The 17,702-nt window shown below is 47.5% G+C and overlaps 5 non-coding genes and 1 pseudogene across 5 annotated transcripts; all 6 read left to right on the top strand.

The window, feature by feature from the left end:
* Nucleotides 1–1,212: 1,212 nt before the first annotated feature.
* On the top strand, nucleotides 1,213–1,403 carry LOC142688134 (U2 spliceosomal RNA). The gene has a single exon (XR_012857290.1). It is a non-coding gene; the product is annotated as a U2 spliceosomal RNA (small nuclear RNA).
* Nucleotides 1,404–2,704: 1,301 nt separating this feature from the next.
* On the top strand, nucleotides 2,705–2,895 carry LOC142688135 (U2 spliceosomal RNA). Its single transcript, XR_012857291.1, has one exon. It is a non-coding gene; the product is annotated as a U2 spliceosomal RNA (small nuclear RNA).
* A 1,297-nt stretch (nucleotides 2,896–4,192) lies between these two features.
* LOC142688137 (U2 spliceosomal RNA) lies at nucleotides 4,193–4,383 on the top strand. Its single transcript, XR_012857293.1, has one exon. It is a non-coding gene; the product is annotated as a U2 spliceosomal RNA (small nuclear RNA).
* Nucleotides 4,384–5,684: 1,301 nt separating this feature from the next.
* On the top strand, nucleotides 5,685–5,875 carry LOC142688138 (U2 spliceosomal RNA). The gene has a single exon (XR_012857294.1). It is a non-coding gene; the product is annotated as a U2 spliceosomal RNA (small nuclear RNA).
* Nucleotides 5,876–7,172: 1,297 nt separating this feature from the next.
* On the top strand, nucleotides 7,173–7,363 carry LOC142688139 (U2 spliceosomal RNA). Its single transcript, XR_012857295.1, has one exon. It is a non-coding gene; the product is annotated as a U2 spliceosomal RNA (small nuclear RNA).
* Nucleotides 7,364–13,971: 6,608 nt separating this feature from the next.
* On the top strand, nucleotides 13,972–14,194 carry LOC142688357 (U2 spliceosomal RNA; annotated as a pseudogene).
* The last annotated feature ends 3,508 nt before the right edge of the window (nucleotides 14,195–17,702 follow it).

The raw sequence follows: 17,702 nt of genomic DNA on the forward strand, positions 1-17,702 counted from the left end.
TTTTAATCCCATTATTTCAACACCTGTTGGACAATGCATTTGTACAGTCATGTGTGATAATGAGCTCATTTATTAAATGCAATTAATTAATACATTGCCACCTCTTGTTGTGTGTGTGTCTTCTGTGTTTCTGTGTTTCCGGCATTTCACATTGGAACAGCTCATTCACCTTCCTTGTCTTCTCTCCGCCCTCCCTCCTAGGTAGGTTAAAGAGCTGCACCTGAGCCAGCCACTGATTGATGCAGCACCACAGTCAAATAGCGGAGTGGAGTAGGGGAACAGCAAACAGCCATTAAAGCCGCCCGCCCGCCCGCCCGCCCGCCTGCCTGCCTGCCTGCCCGCCACAATGGACCTACCTGTGTACACTACATGGATGTGATGGAATGTACTGTCGTCCCTACATTTCAAGAAGAAGTAAGAATTGCAGTTGCAACAAAGCCTTGCTTGCCTACAAAGAGAGCAGCAATTTGGATTTGTTACTATGTTACCTAGAAGAATAACAAACTGTGCAAGGATGGAGGTTGTAGGAGCAAAGAGAAGTTGTCTGTAAAGTTGGTGGATGCTTATTTTCCATTTTGCAGTCCCTTGTCTCCCTCTTGTGGCCTCCTGGAGGCAAATAAATGTGCAAAAAAAAGACAGCCTGGCGGCCGGCTGTTGCAGTGTTGCCCTCTCAGGCAACACTGAGTGACTGACTGAGCCGCACCGTCTTATATAAAGTTCAGACGGAACTTTGCACGTGTCATAGTGGAGCCCTCAGGATTCCAGAGCCAGCTTTCTGACATCATAATGGGGCCTGCCTCAGAGATAAAAGCCTGGGCCCAGGCAGTGTTGGTCAGTGCTGCTCAGCAGGCAGCACCGGACTGGACTGGATTAAAGCTGATACAAGGTGTGAAGGAACAAGGGGTGGCTGTGGGCATGCACTTGCTGCCGCTGCCAGTGTTTATCTGCATGGCAGGAGGGCATTTGGGCGTTGCCAGGAAGGCGTTTTTATGTAGATTCCTCCTCTTTCAGCACTGCATTGTGGTGCAAGCAAAAGAAGCAAATCCTGTGTAGCTTCCTCTCCGGCCTTTATTCACCTCCCGCTTAGTAGCTGTAAATGTGTGTGAGCCTGCAGGGCCCCATGGAATTGCCTAGGAGTAGGCTGAATCAATCGCTGCAAGGGGTGAACAGCAGTATGGGACAGGCTCGGGCAAGGCAAGGGCCGCTCGGGTTATCGCTTCTCGGCCTTTTGGCTAAGATCAAGTGTAGTATCTGTTCTTATCAGTTTAATATCTGATACGTCCCCTATCTGGGGACCATATATTAAATGGATTTTTAGAACAGGGAGATGGAAATAGAGCTTGCTCTGTCCACTCCACGCATTGACCTGGTATTGCAGTATTTCCAGGACCGGTGCACCCTTCCCTTATGTGTTGACTAAAATCAGATTCCAAAAGTGCTATTTGTGTTTGCTATTGTTTTTGTCTTTCTGATGGGATCTCCCCTTTTAATCCCATTATTTCAACACCTGTTGGACAATGCATTTGTACAGTCATGTGTGATAATGAGCTCATTTATTAAATGCAATTAATTAATACATTGCCACCTCTTGTTGTGTGTGTGTCTTCTGTGTTTCTGTGTTTCCGGCATTTCACATTGGAACAGCTCATTCACCTTCCTTGTCTTCTCTCCGCCCTCCCTCCTAGGTAGGTTAAAGAGCTGCACCTGAGCCAGCCACTGATTGATGCAGCACCACAGTCAAATAGCGGAGTGGAGTAGGGGAACAGCAAACAGCCATTAAAGCCGCCCGCCCGCCCGCCCGCCCGCCTGCCTGCCTGCCTGCCTGCCTGCCCGCCACAATGGACCTACCTGTGTACACTACATGGATGTGATGGAATGTACTGTCGTCCCTACATTTCAAGAAGAAGTAAGAATTGCAGTTGCAACAAAGCCTTGCTTGCCTACAAAGAGAGCAGCAATTTGGATTTGTTACTATGTTACCTAGAAGAATAACAAACTGTGCAAGGATGGAGGTTGTAGGAGCAAAGAGAAGTTGTCTGTAAAGTTGGTGGATGCTTATTTTCCATTTTGCAGTCCCTTGTCTCCCTCTTGTGGCCTCCTGGAGGCAAATAAATGTGCAAAAAAAAGACAGCCTGGCGGCCGGCTGTTGCAGTGTTGCCCTCTCAGGCAACACTGAGTGACTGACTGAGCCGCACCGTCTTATATAAAGTTCAGACGGAACTTTGCACGTGTCATAGTGGAGCCCTCAGGATTCCAGAGCCAGCTTTCTGACATCATAATGGGGCCTGCCTCAGAGATAAAAGCCTGGGCCCAGGCAGTGTTGGTCAGTGCTGCTCAGCAGGCAGCACCGGACTGGACTGGATTAAAGCTGATACAAGGTGTGAAGGAACAAGGGGTGGCTGTGGGCATGCACTTGCTGCCGCTGCCAGTGTTTATCTGCATGGCAGGAGGGCATTTGGGCGTTGCCAGGAAGGCGTTTTTATGTAGATTCCTCCTCTTTCAGCACTGCATTGTGGTGCAAGCAAAAGAAGCAAATCCTGTGTAGCTTCCTCTCCGGCCTTTATTCACCTCCCGCTTAGTAGCTGTAAATGTGTGTGAGCCTGCAGGGCCCCATGGAATTGCCTAGGAGTAGGCTGAATCAATCGCTGCAAGGGGTGAACAGCAGTATGGGACAGGCTCGGGCAAGGCAAGGGCCGCTCGGGTTATCGCTTCTCGGCCTTTTGGCTAAGATCAAGTGTAGTATCTGTTCTTATCAGTTTAATATCTGATACGTCCCCTATCTGGGGACCATATATTAAATGGATTTTTAGAACAGGGAGATGGAAATAGAGCTTGCTCTGTCCACTCCACGCATTGACCTGGTATTGCAGTATTTCCAGGACCGGTGCACCCTTCCCTTATGTGTTGACTAAAATCAGATTCCAAAAGTGCTATTTGTGTTTGCTATTGTTTTTGTCTTTCTGATGGGATCTCCCCTTTTAATCCCATTATTTCAACACCTGTTGGACAATGCATTTGTACAGTCATGTGTGATAATGAGCTCATTTATTAAATGCAATTAATTAATACATTGCCACCTCTTGTTGTGTGTGTGTCTTCTGTGTTTCTGTGTTTCCGGCATTTCACATTGGAACAGCTCATTCACCTTCCTTGTCTTCTCTCCGCCCTCCCTCCTAGGTAGGTTAAAGAGCTGCACCTGAGCCAGCCACTGATTGATGCAGCACCACAGTCAAATAGCGGAGTGGAGTAGGGGAACAGCAAACAGCCATTAAAGCCGCCCGCCCGCCCGCCCGCCCGCCTGCCTGCCTGCCTGCCTGCCCGCCACAATGGACCTACCTGTGTACACTACATGGATGTGATGGAATGTACTGTCGTCCCTACATTTCAAGAAGAAGTAAGAATTGCAGTTGCAACAAAGCCTTGCTTGCCTACAAAGAGAGCAGCAATTTGGATTTGTTACTATGTTACCTAGAAGAATAACAAACTGTGCAAGGATGGAGGTTGTAGGAGCAAAGAGAAGTTGTCTGTAAAGTTGGTGGATGCTTATTTTCCATTTTGCAGTCCCTTGTCTCCCTCTTGTGGCCTCCTGGAGGCAAATAAATGTGCAAAAAAAAGACAGCCTGGCGGCCGGCTGTTGCAGTGTTGCCCTCTCAGGCAACACTGAGTGACTGACTGAGCCGCACCGTCTTATATAAAGTTCAGACGGAACTTTGCACGTGTCATAGTGGAGCCCTCAGGATTCCAGAGCCAGCTTTCTGACATCATAATGGGGCCTGCCTCAGAGATAAAAGCCTGGGCCCAGGCAGTGTTGGTCAGTGCTGCTCAGCAGGCAGCACCGGACTGGACTGGATTAAAGCTGATACAAGGTGTGAAGGAACAAGGGGTGGCTGTGGGCATGCACTTGCTGCCGCTGCCAGTGTTTATCTGCATGGCAGGAGGGCATTTGGGCGTTGCCAGGAAGGCGTTTTTATGTAGATTCCTCCTCTTTCAGCACTGCATTGTGGTGCAAGCAAAAGAAGCAAATCCTGTGTAGCTTCCTCTCCGGCCTTTATTCACCTCCCGCTTAGTAGCTGTAAATGTGTGTGAGCCTGCAGGGCCCCATGGAATTGCCTAGGAGTAGGCTGAATCAATCGCTGCAAGGGGTGAACAGCAGTATGGGACAGGCTCGGGCAAGGCAAGGGCCGCTCGGGTTATCGCTTCTCGGCCTTTTGGCTAAGATCAAGTGTAGTATCTGTTCTTATCAGTTTAATATCTGATACGTCCCCTATCTGGGGACCATATATTAAATGGATTTTTAGAACAGGGAGATGGAAATAGAGCTTGCTCTGTCCACTCCACGCATTGACCTGGTATTGCAGTATTTCCAGGACCGGTGCACCCTTCCCTTATGTGTTGACTAAAATCAGATTCCAAAAGTGCTATTTGTGTTTGCTATTGTTTTTGTCTTTCTGATGGGATCTCCCCTTTTAATCCCATTATTTCAACACCTGTTGGACAATGCATTTGTACAGTCATGTGTGATAATGAGCTCATTTATTAAATGCAATTAATTAATACATTGCCACCTCTTGTTGTGTGTGTGTCTTCTGTGTTTCTGTGTTTCCGGCATTTCACATTGGAACAGCTCATTCACCTTCCTTGTCTTCTCTCCGCCCTCCCTCCTAGGTAGGTTAAAGAGCTGCACCTGAGCCAGCCACTGATTGATGCAGCACCACAGTCAAATAGCGGAGTGGAGTAGGGGAACAGCAAACAGCCATTAAAGCCGCCCGCCCGCCCGCCCGCCCGCCTGCCTGCCTGCCTGCCTGCCTGCCCGCCACAATGGACCTACCTGTGTACACTACATGGATGTGATGGAATGTACTGTCGTCCCTACATTTCAAGAAGAAGTAAGAATTGCAGTTGCAACAAAGCCTTGCTTGCCTACAAAGAGAGCAGCAATTTGGATTTGTTACTATGTTACCTAGAAGAATAACAAACTGTGCAAGGATGGAGGTTGTAGGAGCAAAGAGAAGTTGTCTGTAAAGTTGGTGGATGCTTATTTTCCATTTTGCAGTCCCTTGTCTCCCTCTTGTGGCCTCCTGGAGGCAAATAAATGTGCAAAAAAAAGACAGCCTGGCGGCCGGCTGTTGCAGTGTTGCCCTCTCAGGCAACACTGAGTGACTGACTGAGCCGCACCGTCTTATATAAAGTTCAGACGGAACTTTGCACGTGTCATAGTGGAGCCCTCAGGATTCCAGAGCCAGCTTTCTGACATCATAATGGGGCCTGCCTCAGAGATAAAAGCCTGGGCCCAGGCAGTGTTGGTCAGTGCTGCTCAGCAGGCAGCACCGGACTGGACTGGATTAAAGCTGATACAAGGTGTGAAGGAACAAGGGGTGGCTGTGGGCATGCACTTGCTGCCGCTGCCAGTGTTTATCTGCATGGCAGGAGGGCATTTGGGCGTTGCCAGGAAGGCGTTTTTATGTAGATTCCTCCTCTTTCAGCACTGCATTGTGGTGCAAGCAAAAGAAGCAAATCCTGTGTAGCTTCCTCTCCGGCCTTTATTCACCTCCCGCTTAGTAGCTGTAAATGTGTGTGAGCCTGCAGGGCCCCATGGAATTGCCTAGGAGTAGGCTGAATCAATCGCTGCAAGGGGTGAACAGCAGTATGGGACAGGCTCGGGCAAGGCAAGGGCCGCTCGGGTTATCGCTTCTCGGCCTTTTGGCTAAGATCAAGTGTAGTATCTGTTCTTATCAGTTTAATATCTGATACGTCCCCTATCTGGGGACCATATATTAAATGGATTTTTAGAACAGGGAGATGGAAATAGAGCTTGCTCTGTCCACTCCACGCATTGACCTGGTATTGCAGTATTTCCAGGACCGGTGCACCCTTCCCTTATGTGTTGACTAAAATCAGATTCCAAAAGTGCTATTTGTGTTTGCTATTGTTTTTGTCTTTCTGATGGGATCTCCCCTTTTAATCCCATTATTTCAACACCTGTTGGACAATGCATTTGTACAGTCATGTGTGATAATGAGCTCATTTATTAAATGCAATTAATTAATACATTGCCACCTCTTGTTGTGTGTGTGTCTTCTGTGTTTCTGTGTTTCCGGCATTTCACATTGGAACAGCTCATTCACCTTCCTTGTCTTCTCTCCGCCCTCCCTCCTAGGTAGGTTAAAGAGCTGCACCTGAGCCAGCCACTGATTGATGCAGCACCACAGTCAAATAGCGGAGTGGAGTAGGGGAACAGCAAACAGCCATTAAAGCCGCCCGCCCGCCCGCCCGCCCGCCTGCCTGCCTGCCTGCCTGCCCGCCACAATGGACCTACCTGTGTACACTACATGGATGTGATGGAATGTACTGTCGTCCCTACATTTCAAGAAGAAGTAAGAATTGCAGTTGCAACAAAGCCTTGCTTGCCTACAAAGAGAGCAGCAATTTGGATTTGTTACTATGTTACCTAGAAGAATAACAAACTGTGCAAGGATGGAGGTTGTAGGAGCAAAGAGAAGTTGTCTGTAAAGTTGGTGGATGCTTATTTTCCATTTTGCAGTCCCTTGTCTCCCTCTTGTGGCCTCCTGGAGGCAAATAAATGTGCAAAAAAAAGACAGCCTGGCGGCCGGCTGTTGCAGTGTTGCCCTCTCAGGCAACACTGAGTGACTGACTGAGCCGCACCGTCTTATATAAAGTTCAGACGGAACTTTGCACGTGTCATAGTGGAGCCCTCAGGATTCCAGAGCCAGCTTTCTGACATCATAATGGGGCCTGCCTCAGAGATAAAAGCCTGGGCCCAGGCAGTGTTGGTCAGTGCTGCTCAGCAGGCAGCACCGGACTGGACTGGATTAAAGCTGATACAAGGTGTGAAGGAACAAGGGGTGGCTGTGGGCATGCACTTGCTGCCGCTGCCAGTGTTTATCTGCATGGCAGGAGGGCATTTGGGCGTTGCCAGGAAGGCGTTTTTATGTAGATTCCTCCTCTTTCAGCACTGCATTGTGGTGCAAGCAAAAGAAGCAAATCCTGTGTAGCTTCCTCTCCGGCCTTTATTCACCTCCCGCTTAGTAGCTGTAAATGTGTGTGAGCCTGCAGGGCCCCATGGAATTGCCTAGGAGTAGGCTGAATCAATCGCTGCAAGGGGTGAACAGCAGTATGGGACAGGCTCGGGCAAGGCAAGGGCCGCTCGGGTTATCGCTTCTCGGCCTTTTGGCTAAGATCAAGTGTAGTATCTGTTCTTATCAGTTTAATATCTGATACGTCCCCTATCTGGGGACCATATATTAAATGGATTTTTAGAACAGGGAGATGGAAATAGAGCTTGCTCTGTCCACTCCACGCATTGACCTGGTATTGCAGTATTTCCAGGACCGGTGCACCCTTCCCTTATGTGTTGACTAAAATCAGATTCCAAAAGTGCTATTTGTGTTTGCTATTGTTTTTGTCTTTCTGATGGGATCTCCCCTTTTAATCCCATTATTTCAACACCTGTTGGACAATGCATTTGTACAGTCATGTGTGATAATGAGCTCATTTATTAAATGCAATTAATTAATACATTGCCACCTCTTGTTGTGTGTGTGTCTTCTGTGTTTCTGTGTTTCCGGCATTTCACATTGGAACAGCTCATTCACCTTCCTTGTCTTCTCTCCGCCCTCCCTCCTAGGTAGGTTAAAGAGCTGCACCTGAGCCAGCCACTGATTGATGCAGCACCACAGTCAAATAGCGGAGTGGAGTAGGGGAACAGCAAACAGCCATTAAAGCCGCCCGCCCGCCCGCCCGCCCGCCTGCCTGCCTGCCTGCCTGCCTGCCCGCCACAATGGACCTACCTGTGTACACTACATGGATGTGATGGAATGTACTGTCGTCCCTACATTTCAAGAAGAAGTAAGAATTGCAGTTGCAACAAAGCCTTGCTTGCCTACAAAGAGAGCAGCAATTTGGATTTGTTACTATGTTACCTAGAAGAATAACAAACTGTGCAAGGATGGAGGTTGTAGGAGCAAAGAGAAGTTGTCTGTAAAGTTGGTGGATGCTTATTTTCCATTTTGCAGTCCCTTGTCTCCCTCTTGTGGCCTCCTGGAGGCAAATAAATGTGCAAAAAAAAGACAGCCTGGCGGCCGGCTGTTGCAGTGTTGCCCTCTCAGGCAACACTGAGTGACTGACTGAGCCGCACCGTCTTATATAAAGTTCAGACGGAACTTTGCACGTGTCATAGTGGAGCCCTCAGGATTCCAGAGCCAGCTTTCTGACATCATAATGGGGCCTGCCTCAGAGATAAAAGCCTGGGCCCAGGCAGTGTTGGTCAGTGCTGCTCAGCAGGCAGCACCGGACTGGACTGGATTAAAGCTGATACAAGGTGTGAAGGAACAAGGGGTGGCTGTGGGCATGCACTTGCTGCCGCTGCCAGTGTTTATCTGCATGGCAGGAGGGCATTTGGGCGTTGCCAGGAAGGCGTTTTTATGTAGATTCCTCCTCTTTCAGCACTGCATTGTGGTGCAAGCAAAAGAAGCAAATCCTGTGTAGCTTCCTCTCCGGCCTTTATTCACCTCCCGCTTAGTAGCTGTAAATGTGTGTGAGCCTGCAGGGCCCCATGGAATTGCCTAGGAGTAGGCTGAATCAATCGCTGCAAGGGGTGAACAGCAGTATGGGACAGGCTCGGGCAAGGCAAGGGCCGCTCGGGTTATCGCTTCTCGGCCTTTTGGCTAAGACCAAGTGTATTTATACAGGAGGTTTTTGGTCAGAAGGTGCTCAGGTACCCTCTCTCTCGGCCTCGGGGGATCGTCCAGGTTCGCCTGGACTTCACCCCCGTGCTGCTATTTGGGAGAGAGGCTTAGTCCTGAGCAACGAGTTGCGATCCCCCCCCCCAGCCCTTTGGTGTGTCTCCTTAAAGCCAAAGGGCGCAGCGCAAGCTGTGCGGTACCGACCTGGCCACGCAAATGGCAGGCGGACCTGATGCGGTACCGGTATACGCCCGGTTGAAGAATACTGCAAGATTTATCTTGGCAGAGGGTGGAGGCGGTCCTCGTGGTCTCAAGTTCCTTGTCCACGATATTTTGGAAAAGCGGTTGGCGGTCCACAAGAACGAGATTTTGGCGATCCAGGACTACCCAAGGCGTGGAGTGTACGATGTGACCTTTATGGGAGAAGGAATCCTCCGTGATGCCATGGGAAAAGCTGAGAGGCAACAAGGTGAACTCATGGCCTTGGGAGTCCAGGTAATTGAACACGCTTTTGAAGTAACCAAACTCGTAGTGATTAAAATGTATTCCCCATACGTGAAAGATCAGGAAGTGGCTGCGTTTCTTGCTGCATACTTTAAGAACGTTAAGCTGCTGGGGAGAGTTATGAACGAGTGCGGTGTGTGGACCGTCAAATGGAAATTTATTGTTACGCTAATAAAGGACCCCTCCACCCAAGAAACGAAGCTACCACCTGCTCGTTTTAAACTTGGGAATGTGAATGGCGACCTCTATTTCTCAGGAATGCCAAACTTCTGCAGGGCCTGCGGTACCTATGGACATACCAGTTTTAACTGCGATGTCACCTGCAGGAACTGTGGAAGTAAACAACACACAATGAGAGAATGTACAGAAGAGAAAAAATGCAATTTTTGTCAAAAAACTGGTCATCTTTATTATGCTTGTCCACATAGGTACCGAGGCGAAGAAGATGAGCAACCCGAGGTGCCCCCACGTGCTCCACCAGCAGAGCAGTCCCGTCCTCAAGGAGGAGAACAAGCTGTTGCGGCGAAAGAGCAGAGAGGTACCTGGGCTTCAAGAGTACGGCTAGCTGAAGCCAAAACAGGTGCCTCTCAGCCAGCGACCTCAGGGGATAAAAATGAGCCCAGCGCCAAGGAAAAACGGCAGGCCAAGAGGAAGGCAGAAAAGGAGCAGGCCATCGATGAACCTGTGGCATCCCAGACGGCTGGTTGCTCAGGCGGTGCCGGGCCTGCTCCTAATCCTGGGTCTCTAGAGACCGACTCGGAAGGAGAAAACTGGGTACAGGTGGGTCCCCGTAAAAAGGGGAAGCAAGAGCGTGCCAGTAGGAGGGAGACAGGGGAGGAGCAGATGGATACGTCCGGGCGGAAAGATGTGGCTCCTCCTGGGACCCCCTCCTCGCCTGGACTGGTGAGGAGGACGGGCACTGCTCCCTCCGTATTATCGGACACCCCGCCATGCGCACAACCTCCCCCTCTAGACCGGCCTTCACGGGCCCAGGGGGGAGAGGCGGGGCCCTTGGGGGACCCACCAGACGTGGACCCAGTCGGTCAACCGAGAGAGACCCAGGTGAGGCTGTGCGAGTCTGGGCTCCCCGTGTACGAGGTGAGTGTTGCTGGCTCAGCTCTCAGCGACAGTAGTTCTTCTCCTGCCTCGTCCCTCTTTTCAGTTGAGTCGGATGAGGGCGGGGCCATGAGTTCAAGTGAGGTTTCGGGTATTGCTGGTGGAGGAGAAATCTGATTTTAAGTACGCCTATTATTTATTATTTTAAAATCAGAATTTTGCTTTTACTCTCCACGATGTCTGAGCTCATGGGAATCTCCCTCAACGTGAGGGGCGCCAAGTCAAAAGTGAGAAGGGTTGCTCTCTTCAATTTTTTATCTTGCCTGGCAGCCTCTGTATTTTTCCTGCAGGAGTGCGGCATTCCCCATACAATGAGATATGAAAATTACAAAAAGGATTGGAAGTATGGTCCATCCGTCTGGTCTGGATCCAACGAGTCCAGATCAGCAGGGGTCGCCATTCTTTTTAAGGGAAACGTTTTAATTGATTTTATTCAAGAAATCTTACCAGGACGTATTTTAATGGTTAAAGCTTTTATTGATGGTGTAAAGTGGCAGTTTTTAAATTTTTACGGATCACCAGAAAAGAACGAAAGAGCGAGGATGCTGGAGATTTTACCGCTTTTTATCAACACATCTGAGCCTTTTATCCTCGCAGGTGATTTTAATTGTATCCTGAGAGGAGAACGCCGGCTTACCAACAGTACGAGTAGGAACTATGACAAGACCTCTGGACTGCTCAAGGATATCGTGACTGATTTTAAATTAAAAGACATATACAAAGAATGTAACAGGAGCAGTCCAGAGGAAGCCGGCGTTACCTGGAGCAACGTCACCTGTAGCTCCAGGATTGATTTTATCTTTTGTTCTGAAAATTTACTGCCTTTTAATTGTGAAGTTTTAACCAATGTGTTTTCAGATCACAGGCTTTTATCTTTTAAAGTAAAGCATGATCTTAATAATATTGTATGTAAAAAGTCCTGGAAGATGAATGTTTCCCTTTTAGACGATCCACAGGTTTTAGCAGATTTTATTGAATTTTACCAAGGAAGCAGGCGGGTAAGAGACACACGTACTCCCATCAGTGCATGGTGGGAGAAAATGAAAAAGAAAATTAAAGATTTTTTTATTAAGAAAAGCGTGGCGAAAGCCAAAGAGAAATACGCTTTTTTTAAAATTCTCAATACCCGTCTGCAGACCCTGTACAAAATGCAAGATCATGACATAGACGTTAAAGATGACATCACCAATTTGAAAAAGGAAATAGCCCAGTGCCTGGAGCAGAAAGGTAAAGAGATTATATTCCGTTCAAAAATACAACATGTGGAGGAGAACGAGACCTGCTCCAGGTACTTTTTTAAGAAAATAAATAACAAAAAGGCAATTATCAAAAATATAGAAGGGGTGTCAGATGTACAGGGTCTTTTAAGTAAAGTTCATGAGTTTTACACTGACCTTTTTAATGTTAAGACTGTGGATCATAATTTTATGCGTGACTCACTGAAGGAGATTACTACTGTTTTAGACCCTGTCTCCCAGAATTTTTTATTACAGGAGCTGACGGAGCAGGAGGTTTTAGAAACTGTTAAGAGTTTTAAAACAGGGAAAGTTCCCGGACCGGACGGTATACCCAGTGAGTTTTATGTAAAATTTTATGACATTTTAAAAGAGGATCTTTTTAACCTTTTTTCTGATGTTTTTAATTCCAAGATGCTGCCTAAGTCCTGGCGGAAGGGTGAGGTCTCCCTGCTGTATAAGACGGGTGACATCGCAGTTTTAAAGAATTGGAGACCAATAACCCTTCTAAATAGCGACTATAAAATTATGGCTAAAATATGTGCAAATAGATTAAAAGCCATAATACCCCACATTATACACTCTGACCAGGTGTGTGGGGTTCCAGGCCGCAGCATCTGGGATAATCTTAACCTGATAAAAGATGTGATTGAGGACACGAGGTCTAGAAAAGTTAAATTAGCCATTTTATCTATAGACTTTGAGAAGGCGTTCGACCGTGTCTCTCATTTTTATCTTTTTAAGGTTTTAGAACGTATGGGTATACCTGAAGGATTTTTATTATCTATTAAAGCCTTTTACAGAGAATGCACCAGCAAAATTTTAGTGAATGGTTTTAAGACACAGGACGTATTTTTAAACTCTGGGGTGAAGCAGGGGTGTCCCTTGTCCCCACTGCTTTTTATATGTGCATTGGAGCCTCTGTTATGCGCAATTCGCCGCGATAAGTGTATCCGTGGAGTCCCCCTGCCCGGGGGAGGCGGCGTAGAGGCCAAAGCAGTGGGGTACATGGATGATGTGGCGGTTTTATGTAGGGACGCCCTGTCGCTTCAGAGAACCCTTAGGCAAATCGAGTTTTATTGCTGTGCTTCCGGTTTTAAAGTAAACTTCAGCAAGAGTCATATTTTAAACATAGGAAGCATGGCTCTTAGAGATATACCGGTTCCTGTGTCTGATAATATTAAAATTTTAGGTGTCTCCTTCAGTGGGTACGACAACGGTTTTATCAGTTGGGACATGGTGGCGCAGAAGGTAAATCAAAAAATATGCATGTGGAACATGAGGAAGCTTACCATGGAGGGAAAAATTTTAATAATTAAAATGATAATTTTACCTTTGCTTTTATACTTAAGCATGGTTTTCCCTCCTCCCACGGTTTTATTAAGAAAAATTACTAAAGCTTGTTTTACCTTCTTTTGGAGTTCCAGAATGGAGAAACTTAAACGTGAGACGGTAATGAAAATCAAACCAAAGGGTGGCAAAGACTTTCCAGATTTTAATAGGTTTCTTTTAATCAAGTACTTTTGTTTCTGTCTTAATTCTCTTTTTAAACAACATCATTGGTCTTATTTTCTACGTTTTAATACTGGGTTTTTTATGCGAAGGATGGGGTGGTTTGAAATTGTTTTAACCTCACCTTATGCTTTTAATCTACCAGCAAATTACGTGATTTTAGAGAAAATAGTGGCCTTGTTTAATTTTAAAGGGAAAAATTTTAATGACATGATAAACAGTAAGAAACTTATAAAAGACATAAGAGGAAATGAAGTCGTCACTAATATTGAAAATTTTAATAATGAACGCTGTGCTTTTATCTTCAAAATGGTTAATGTGTTTTATCTTTTTAATACACAGATGGACCTGGCCTGGAGCTGCGTTCATCAATGTCTTCCATGCCGGGCATTCCAATTCAGGAGAGGATTCGCGAGGTCTGCCATCTGTCCGAGGGAAGGCTGCCAGGCTGAGGAGACCGTGCGTCATATTTTTTGGACTTGCGATTTTACTAAACATATTTGGATAAAGATATTCCCTCTAATGAAGAAGATGGCAGACCTAAAGGACTTGACTTACGAAATGATTTTATATGGACTCTTTGGATGCCCAACCGCGAACCAAAAGACTATTGCATGGAAGACGATGAACTGCGTAAAAGAAGCTCTGTGGAAGGCCAGGAACATCCTGATTTTTAAGCACGATGTTTTATCTGTTGACGATGTTTTAGGTCTTTGTTTTAGCGAGATGTACATTTATTATTTATTAGATAAAAAAAGAAATGCCACCCTTTCAAATAAATGGTTTGTAAAAGAATGGAACTCCAATATATAAGAATTTGCCACCATGTCCCCTTTTATGTGTTTTTATGTAAATTGATTTTATTACTGTAATTCATTGTAAAAAGCTGTAATTCATTGTAAATATTTTTTGAATTTTAAGTAATAAATCATTGACACCCCCGAGAGGGGGTAGCCAACTTAAAAAAAAAAATCTGTTCTTATCAGTTTAATATCTGATACGTCCCCTATCTGGGGACCATATATTAAATGGATTTTTAGAACAGGGAGATGGAAATAGAGCTTGCTCTGTCCACTCCACGCATTGACCTGGTATTGCAGTATTTCCAGGACCGGTGCACCCTTCCCTTATGTGTTGACTAAAATCAGATTCCAAAAGTGCTATTTGTGTTTGCTATTGTTTTTGTCTTTCTGATGGGATCTCCCCTTTTAATCCCATTATTTCAACACCTGTTGGACAATGCATTTGTACAGTCATGTGTGATAATGAGCTCATTTATTAAATGCAATTAATTAATACATTGCCACCTCTTGTTGTGTGTGTGTCTTCTGTGTTTCTGTGTTTCCGGCATTTCACATTGGAACAGCTCATTCACCTTCCTTGTCTTCTCTCCGCCCTCCCTCCTAGGTAGGTTAAAGAGCTGCACCTGAGCCAGCCACTGATTGATGCAGCACCACAGTCAAATAGCGGAGTGGAGTAGGGGAACAGCAAACAGCCATTAAAGCCGCCCGCCCGCCCGCCCGCCCGCCTGCCTGCCTGCCTGCCTGCCCGCCACAATGGACCTACCTGTGTACACTACATGGATGTGATGGAATGTACTGTCGTCCCTACATTTCAAGAAGAAGTAAGAATTGCAGTTGCAACAAAGCCTTGCTTGCCTACAAAGAGAGCAGCAATTTGGATTTGTTACTATGTTACCTAGAAGAATAACAAACTGTGCAAGGATGGAGGTTGTAGGAGCAAAGAGAAGTTGTCTGTAAAGTTGGTGGATGCTTATTTTCCATTTTGCAGTCCCTTGTCTCCCTCTTGTGGCCTCCTGGAGGCAAATAAATGTGCAAAAAAAAGACAGCCTGGCGGCCGGCTGTTGCAGTGTTGCCCTCTCAGGCAACACTGAGTGACTGACTGAGCCGCACCGTCTTATATAAAGTTCAGACGGAACTTTGCACGTGTCATAGTGGAGCCCTCAGGATTCCAGAGCCAGCTTTCTGACATCATAATGGGGCCTGCCTCAGAGATAAAAGCCTGGGCCCAGGCAGTGTTGGTCAGTGCTGCTCAGCAGGCAGCACCGGACTGGACTGGATTAAAGCTGATACAAGGTGTGAAGGAACAAGGGGTGGCTGTGGGCATGCACTTGCTGCCGCTGCCAGTGTTTATCTGCATGGCAGGAGGGCATTTGGGCGTTGCCAGGAAGGCGTTTTTATGTAGATTCCTCCTCTTTCAGCACTGCATTGTGGTGCAAGCAAAAGAAGCAAATCCTGTGTAGCTTCCTCTCCGGCCTTTATTCACCTCCCGCTTAGTAGCTGTAAATGTGTGTGAGCCTGCAGGGCCCCATGGAATTGCCTAGGAGTAGGCTGAATCAATCGCTGCAAGGGGTGAACAGCAGTATGGGACAGGCTCGGGCAAGGCAAGGGCCGCTCGGGTTATCGCTTCTCGGCCTTTTGGCTAAGATCAAGTGTATTTATACAGGAGGTTTTTAGTCAGAAGGTGCTCAGGTACCCTCTCTCTCGGCCTCGGGGGATCGTCCAGGTTCGCCTGGACTTCACCCCCGTGCTGCTATTTGGGAGAGAGGCTTAGTCCTGAGCAACGAGTTGCGATCCCCCCCCCAGCCCTTTGGTACGTCTCAGGACCCCATAGGGCGCAGCATTTTGCTGTGCGGTTCGGCCTGGCCACGGAAATGGCAGGCGAGCCAGATGCGGTGCCGGTGTATGCCCGGCTAAAGAACTCTGCCCGATTTATCGTGGCAGAGGGTGGAGGCGGTCCACGTGGCGTGAAATTTTTGGTCAACACGATCTTGGAAGAACTACTGGCGGTCCACAAAAACGAGATTTTGGCTATCCAGGACTACCCGAAACGAGGAATATTTGATGTAACCTTTATGGGAGAAGGAATCCTCCGTGATGCCATGGACCGAGCTGAGAGGAGAAAAGGTGAACTCGTGGTAGCGGGAGTCCAGGTAATAGAACATGCCTTTGAAATTACCAAACTCGTTGTGATTAAAATGTACTCCCCATATGTGAAGGATATGGAAGTGGCAGCATTTCTAGCTGCCTACTTCAAGAACGTCAAACTATTGGGGAGAGTTATGAACGAGTGTGGAGTGTGGACCGTCAAGTGGAAGTTTTTAGTGACTTTGATAAAGGACCCCTCCACCCAAGAAACGAGATTACCACCGGCTCGTTTTAAAATTGGAAATGTGAATGGCGACCTCTATTTTTCAGGGATGCCAAACTTCTGCAGGGCCTGCGGTACCTATGGACATACCAGTTTTAACTGCGATGTCACCTGTAGAAACTGTGGAAGCAAAGAGCACAATATAAGAGAATGCTCACAAGAGAAAAAATGTAATTTTTGCCAAAAAACTGGTCATCTGTACTATTCTTGTCCCCATAGGTACCGAGGCGAAGAATATGAGCAACCCGAGGCGCCCCCACGTGCTCCACCAGCGGACCAGTCCCACCCCCGGGGAGAGGAGCATGCCGGGGCCGCGAAGGAGCAGCGAGGCACCTGGGCTTCAGTGGTGCGGAATAATGGAGCCAAAGCGGGTGCCTCGCAGCCAGCAACCTCTGAGGAAAGGATGGAGCCCAGCGCCAAAGATAAAAGGCAAGCTAAGAGGAAGGCGGAAAAGGAGCAGGCCACCAATGATACTGTGGCATCCCAGAGGGCTGGTTGTCCAGTGGGTGCCGGGCCTGCTCCTGTACCTGGGTCTCAGGAGTCTGACTCCGAGCAGGAGAACTGGGTAGCGGTGGGTCCCCGAAAAAAGGGAAAACAGGAGCGTGCTGGTAGGAGGGAATCAGGGGAGGAGCAGATGGACACATCCGTGAAGAAAAGTGGGGCTCCTCCTAGGACCACCTCCTCGCCTGACCTGGTGAGGAGGGTGGGCACTGTTCCCTCCCAGATACCGGACACCCCGCCGTGTGCGCAACCTCCCCCTCTAAGACGGCGTCAACAGAGCCTGGGGGGAGAGGCGGGGCCCTTGGGGGACCCACCCGAAATGGACCTACGTGGTCACCCAGTTGAGACCCAGGTGACGCTAAGCGAGAGTGGGCTCCCCTTGTACGAGATAAGAGTTGCTGGCACGGCTCTCAGTGAAGGTAGTTCCTCTCCCTTTTCGTCCCTCTTTGCAGGCGATTCGGACGAGGGTGGGGATATGAGCGCAAACGAGAATTCTGGTAATGCTGGTGGAGGAAATGTCTGATTTTAAGTTCCACGAATATTTATTATTTTAAAATCAAGACGTTATTTTAATCTCCACAATGTCTGAAGTAAAGGGAATCTCCCTCAACGTGAGGGGCGCCAAGTCCAAAGTTAGAAGGGTTGCTCTCTTCAGCTTTTTAGCTGGCCTGGCAGCCTCTGTTTTTTTCCTGCAGGAGTGCGGCATTCCCCATATGATGAAGTACCATAAATACCAAGAGGATTGGAAGTATAGTCCATCAGTCTGGTCTGGATCTAACGAGTCCAGATCAGCAGGGGTCGCCATTCTTTTTAAGGGAAACGTTTTAATCGATTTTATCCAAGAGATCCTTCCAGGACGTATTTTATTGGTTAAGGCTTTTATTGACGGTGTGAAATGGCAGTTCTTAAATTTTTATGGCTCACCTGACAAAAATAAAAGAGAAGAAATGTTAGCGATTTT

The sequence above is a fragment of the Rhinoderma darwinii genome (genome assembly GCF_050947455.1).
Source record: "Rhinoderma darwinii isolate aRhiDar2 chromosome 5 unlocalized genomic scaffold, aRhiDar2.hap1 SUPER_5_unloc_25, whole genome shotgun sequence".
In the NCBI taxonomy this organism is placed as follows: Eukaryota; Metazoa; Chordata; class Amphibia; order Anura; family Rhinodermatidae; genus Rhinoderma; species Rhinoderma darwinii.